The sequence below is a fragment of the Euphorbia lathyris genome, chromosome 1 (assembly GCF_963576675.1).
Source record: "Euphorbia lathyris chromosome 1, ddEupLath1.1, whole genome shotgun sequence".
In the NCBI taxonomy this organism is placed as follows: Eukaryota; Viridiplantae; Streptophyta; class Magnoliopsida; order Malpighiales; family Euphorbiaceae; genus Euphorbia; species Euphorbia lathyris.
Genome location: NC_088910.1, coordinates 133,512,930 through 133,518,957, shown reverse-complemented (window position 1 = coordinate 133,518,957; position 6,028 = coordinate 133,512,930).

Genomic DNA, 6,028 nt, shown 5'->3' with positions numbered 1-6,028 from the left:
TTAAATGACAACTTAAATTATGAACCATTAGATCTTGATCCAATGGATATTAAACACTCACCACCCATGGAGATAATTTAGTGCTCACCATTGAAAACAACCACATATATATATATATATATATATATATACTAAGAATCCCCACGTAGAAACATAATGGGGTGGGGATGAAGATCACCATGGGGTGGGAGAGAGGTCTGTGTCCCCACCTCATCCCCGCCTCTAGGGATTTAATTTCCCCATCCCCAATCCATGGAGAAAGTTAATAAGATTCTCTGTTTCTGTTGGGATGATTTTCCCACAGGAATGAAAAATCCCCGCCACAATTGCAACCTTACACCCACGATGCTACGTATACATATATTTTTGATTTATTATCGATAAGTGATAATATAATTGTCGGCGATATTTTCGAAATATCCAAATTTTCAACATTGATACACGTGTGTGGGGTTAAAGTGTGGTAAAAATAATACGGACACACCAGAGAAGCTAGTTCTCAAAATGGTAAAGGGGCAAATAAATAAATAAAATAAATAAATGCGCCTAATGACTTGATTTCTAATGAAACGAATAGGCGAAATGAAAATAAAAACAACTCTGTTGGGTCCCCGATGTCGCTTGCCATGTCGATTGGAAAACAATTTTTCTTATATAAGTACCGAAAATAAAAGCAATAAAGAAACAAAGATATAAAATTTTTAATTTTTCTTTTCTATTTTTATTGATGATAGGGGCGTTTCGTCCCTATCTTTTAGCGTGATTTACGGTTGAATTCTAGATGAAATAAATAAGTTTAATTGCAAAAATAGAATGTTTTAATAAAATAACAAAATAAAAATAAATACCGTACTTTCGGTTAATTTTCCTTATTTTTGATTAAATTAGAAAATAAAACGTCAAGTTAACTCGGCTCTCGAATTGTATTTCAGGTACGAGTAAGGAGCAAAAATCCATCGACATACGCGGGGCGTATCACCCTCCACGCGGGGCGTGGAACATATTGTCAGAAATAATTGCTCAATCCGCAGGCACCACGTGGAACTTACCCACTGCCACGCGGGGCGTATGAGCAATGATAAGCAATAATGTCTCAATCATGAATGTCAGACTGCAAGATCTTCTAAGTCAACTGGCAATACACGGGGCGTACAACCATACACGCGGGGCGTGTATGGGAAGTTCTTCGGTCCAAAGAACCAGAGACTCATATACGCGAGGCGTGCTTCAGACTACGCGTGGCGTAAATGACCTAATTCAAGCAATAAAATCTCAGAAGCTCAACCACGCGAGGCGTACCCCAGTATACGCGGGGCGTGGTTGAGACAACAAGATCCGGATTTGGTCCACATGCAGGAGATTTCTGACGGAATGGGCAAATACGCGGGGCGTCCTCCACCATACGCGGGACGTGTCATGGGAAAACTGCAGAAATAATGTAGCTCCATACTTGTATCTTGTGAATTTACAATTCTACCCCTAGCTTGATGTGTATAAATAGGAGTGACTAGCACTCATTTAGATAGCTTTTGACATATACATTTCTTGTTATAGATTAAGCTCTTGTTTTCATAGTTTTAGATTTTGTTTTTAGGCTTTACATAGAAAAACTCTATCACCTTGAGAGCTTGTTCGTTGATTCCGGCATCCCGTCAAAGTTCCGTTCCATCTCCGTTCACCAAGCTCGAAAGCTCCACCTCCAAGTCCTAAGAGACGGCCTTGAGTCCGGTTAGCTAAGTTCCGAGGGTGGATTCTTCCCTTTTCACTTGCTAATTAGCTTGTACTCTTCCTATGTACTAGGCTTGGTTGTTGTTAGGGATTAAAGCCAGTTAATCAACTGTAGCGCAGCGGAATTGCGGTTTAAAATTTATTTCTAATCCCTTTGAGTTTGATCTTTGTCCGTTAACCATTGATTGAATAAAACCTTTTTATCCGTTTAAGGATATAAACATACCCGGACTGTCTCTTCTAGAGACGGCTGAAGAATCCACAAGGTAGTAAGATCTCCATAGTCAGGTGCACGAACATCTATTGAGCTAGAACCGGTGCTAGTCGAAGAACGAAGAACAACAGAGGAGATTGTGTAATTTGCCAATGAAATCCCACTTTTCCATGAGTAGTGGCTGCGGATTTTCTTTGTTATTGCTTTTGCAAAGCAAAAAAAAAATATGTTGGCCGAATATGCTTAGTAGGTTAATTAGGGTTTTAGTGTTTTAATTTATATATATAGTGTATTCCTAAACCTAATTGGTTTAAGGTTAATTGGTTAATTATAAAACTAATCCAATCTTAATCTAATTACATAAATAAATACCAATAATATTTATTCTATGCAATTAATTATGATTAGATTAAATTTAATTACCCCAATTAAACAAACAACACTAATTAATAAATTAATGTATTAGTTTAATTAATTATTCACCGAATGCAATTTCATTAATTTACAAATTAATTAATTACATCCCATAAACTAATTAATCAATTAAATACTCAACACTTAAGACCATTAATCAATTACCTTGATACAAAGTATCAATTAATTAACCACCAATTAATTACCTTGATAGTTTACTATCAATCAATTAATTAATTTCATCTCTCCAATGTACCGTTCTATAAGTTCTAACTCAGATGTTCGATGTGCACGATCCTATGGGACTGTCCTTAGCTAGCAGTGGGCTCACGGCCCACAGACAGTAAGTGGGTTCTAGCAAACCATTACTGCCCCTAACCAAGACAGAGTTTTAGCAGTCTGAAGATGCAGAGACCCTGTAGTTATCTCTTAACTTCTTTTACCATTTGATATCGATATTATAAACTAGAGGCATGGCGGCTATCATCCTCTCCGATGTTTATGATATTTCTTGATCTTAAGTAGATTGATGAAACAGATAAGTAAACTACTTATCAGGGTGTGGCCACACACTTATCAATCTCACTTATCAAGTGGCCTGTGATATCATCTCACTATTACATGAGTGGTAATTCCATCACTTCAATATCAATACCAACGTGTTCACCTGTTCACCCAATCATACCCGTATTTAGCATCCTGTTACAGTTAGGATAGCCTTAACTGCCTTCCAGTGCTCCTCGCCGGGATCTGACTGGTACCGGCTAGTCATGCTAAGTGCAAATGCAACATCTGGCCTTGTACATAACATTGAGTACATGATAGATCCTATAGCTGACGCATATGGGACCTTTTCCATGTTCTTTTTGTCCTGCTTTGTCTGAGGACAATCTTTCTTACCAAGTTTCAACCCATGGCGCATAGGCATGAATCCTTTCTTAGTCTGGTCCATGCTGAATCTTCTAAGAACTTTGTCTATGTACGTCGCCTAACTCAAGCCTAGAAGTCTGTTGGATCTATCTCTGTAGATCCTGATCCCTAAGATCGTTTCGGCTTCTCCTAAGTCTTTCATTGCGAAGCATTTACTCAACCACTGCTTCACTCCTTGCAGTGTTGGTATATCGCCTCCAATGAGCAGTATGTCATCGACATACAATATCAGGAAAGTGGATATACTCCCACTGAATTTCATATACACACAAGGTTCATCAGGATTCTGCACGAAACCATATTCAGTTATGGCTTCATTGAATCTCTGATTCCAAGACCTAGATGCTTGCTTCAATCCATAAATGGATCTTTGAAGCTTACATACTCGGTTAGGATACTTCAGATCGATAAAACCCTCTGGTTGTGTCATGTAGACATCCTCTAGTAACTTCCCATTCAGGAAAGCGGTTTTAACATCCATCTGCCATATCTCATAATTATACCATGCAGCTATGGCCAGTACTATCCTAATGGATTTGAACATAGAAACTGGTGAAAAGGTTTTATCATAGTCAATTCCTTGGATTTGTCTATAACCTTTTACCACCAGTCGCCCCTTGAAGGTGTTATCGGCTTTTAATTTGAAACACCACTTGCAGCCAATTGTTTTAACACCCGGAGGTGGATCCACCAAGTTCCACACCTGGTTATCACGCATAGACTGCATTTCAGCCTCCATAGCTTTATGCCATTGATCTGATTGTGGGCTTTCAATAGCCTCTTGATAAGTCTTGGGCTCATCCTGGTCATCGACCATTATGTCCCCATCATCAGTCACGATAAAAACGTACCTTTCGGGTTGATGACGTGTCCTATCAGACCTTCTAGGTTCCTGTGTAACTGGTTCAGCCTCCTCAATTTCTTGAGGACCTAAATCAGTTACCTGAGCATCCTCAGCATCTGCTGTAGGAGTCGGTGAGTCTTGAATCTCAGCGAGATCAATATTGCTCCCACTGTCTACTTTGGAAAGGAATTCCTTTTACAAAAAGACTGCAAACCTAGCCACAAATGTTTTATTCTCGGCTGGGTTGTAGAAGTAATAACCCTTAGTTTCCTTAGGGTAACCCACGAACTGGCATTTAACAGATCTAGACTCTAGTTTCCCACATATCAATTTCTTGACATGTGCATCACAGCCCCAAATCTTCATGAAGGAAACATTGGGCTTTCGGCCTGTCCATAATTCATATGGTGTTCCTTCAACTGCCTTGCTCGGTGTATTGTTAATTATGTGAGCAGCAGTTTCCAAAGCAAATCCCCAAAAGGAGATAGGGAGAGAAGCTTGACTCATCATTGAGCGGACCATGTCGAGCAGGGTCTTATTCCTCCTTTCTGACACTCCATTCCATTGGGGTGTACCAGGAGGAGTGAGTTGGGAAACAATCCCACACTCTCTCAAGAATGAGACAAACTCTTGGCTCAAGTATTCACCCCCTCTATCAGACCGGAGCGTTTTTACTTTCTTGCCAAGTTGATTTTCTACTTCATTTTTAAAATCTTTGAATCTCAAAAGAGTATCAGATTTATGTTTCATCAGATACACATACCCGTATCGGCTATAGTCATCTGTGAAGGTAACAAAGTACAGAAAACCAGATCTAGCACTAGTGCTCATTGGACCGCATACATCTGAGTGTATTAGTTCCAATAGCTCTGTGGCCCTTACACCAGTTTTGGTGAAAGGCGCCTTTGTCATCTTCCCTCTTAAACAAGATTCACACTTGTCATAAGACTGCATGTCGAATGACCCTAGCGCTCCACTACAGTAAAGCCTAGTTATGCGTTTCTCATTTATGTGGCCAAGACGGCAGTGCCAGATATATGTAGGATTTAGTTCATTAGTCTTAATCCTTTTAGCATTTATGTTATAGATTGATTCACTACGTTTTAGATCAAGGATATACAAACCATTTTCTAGAAATGCGGTTCCATAAACAATATTGCCACGATGTATAGAAATCCTACCACGTCCAATATTAAAATTAAAACCGGAAATATCCAACATAGAAACTGGGATAATATTCATGCGCATTGCAGGTACAAAACAACAATCTCTAAGTTCTAAAACTAAACCAGTAGGCATCTCTAAAGTGTAATCTCCGATCTCCAAGGCCTCTACATGAGCACCATTGCCGACTCAAAGATCCACTTCACCAGATCCTAACAACCTCCTATTTCTCAGTCCCTGCACATTTGAACAAATGTGAGTACCACATCCAGTGTCTAAAACCCAAGATGTAGAAATAGCCAGATTTATCTCAACAACATAAATGCCAGAACTAGAAGCTTTAGCCTTCTGTTTCTCCCTTAGCTTTGGACATGTGTTCTTCTAGTGTCCCTTCTCATTACACTCATGAAAGATATCATCTGCCAAGGCCAACCTACCTTTAGGAGCTACCGCCTTCCTTGTCTTTGACTTGGCCTTTTGGGCGTTCGCCTTGGACTTGGACTTGGCCTTTCCCTTAGGTGTGTTCCCTTTGTTGGCTGGTAAGGTAGCAATCAGTACAGATTCCTTCCACTCGTGTCTACAAACCTTTTGTGAGTTCATAGGACAGTCAAGGAAATTAGTCCCTGAAAGTATTTCCTTTTTCAGGAGTGGTCTGAGTGAGTTGTTGCTTGTTGCATTCATTATTTCTTTTATGTAACTTGGTGATTTTTATCTACGTGGAAAAATTACATTAG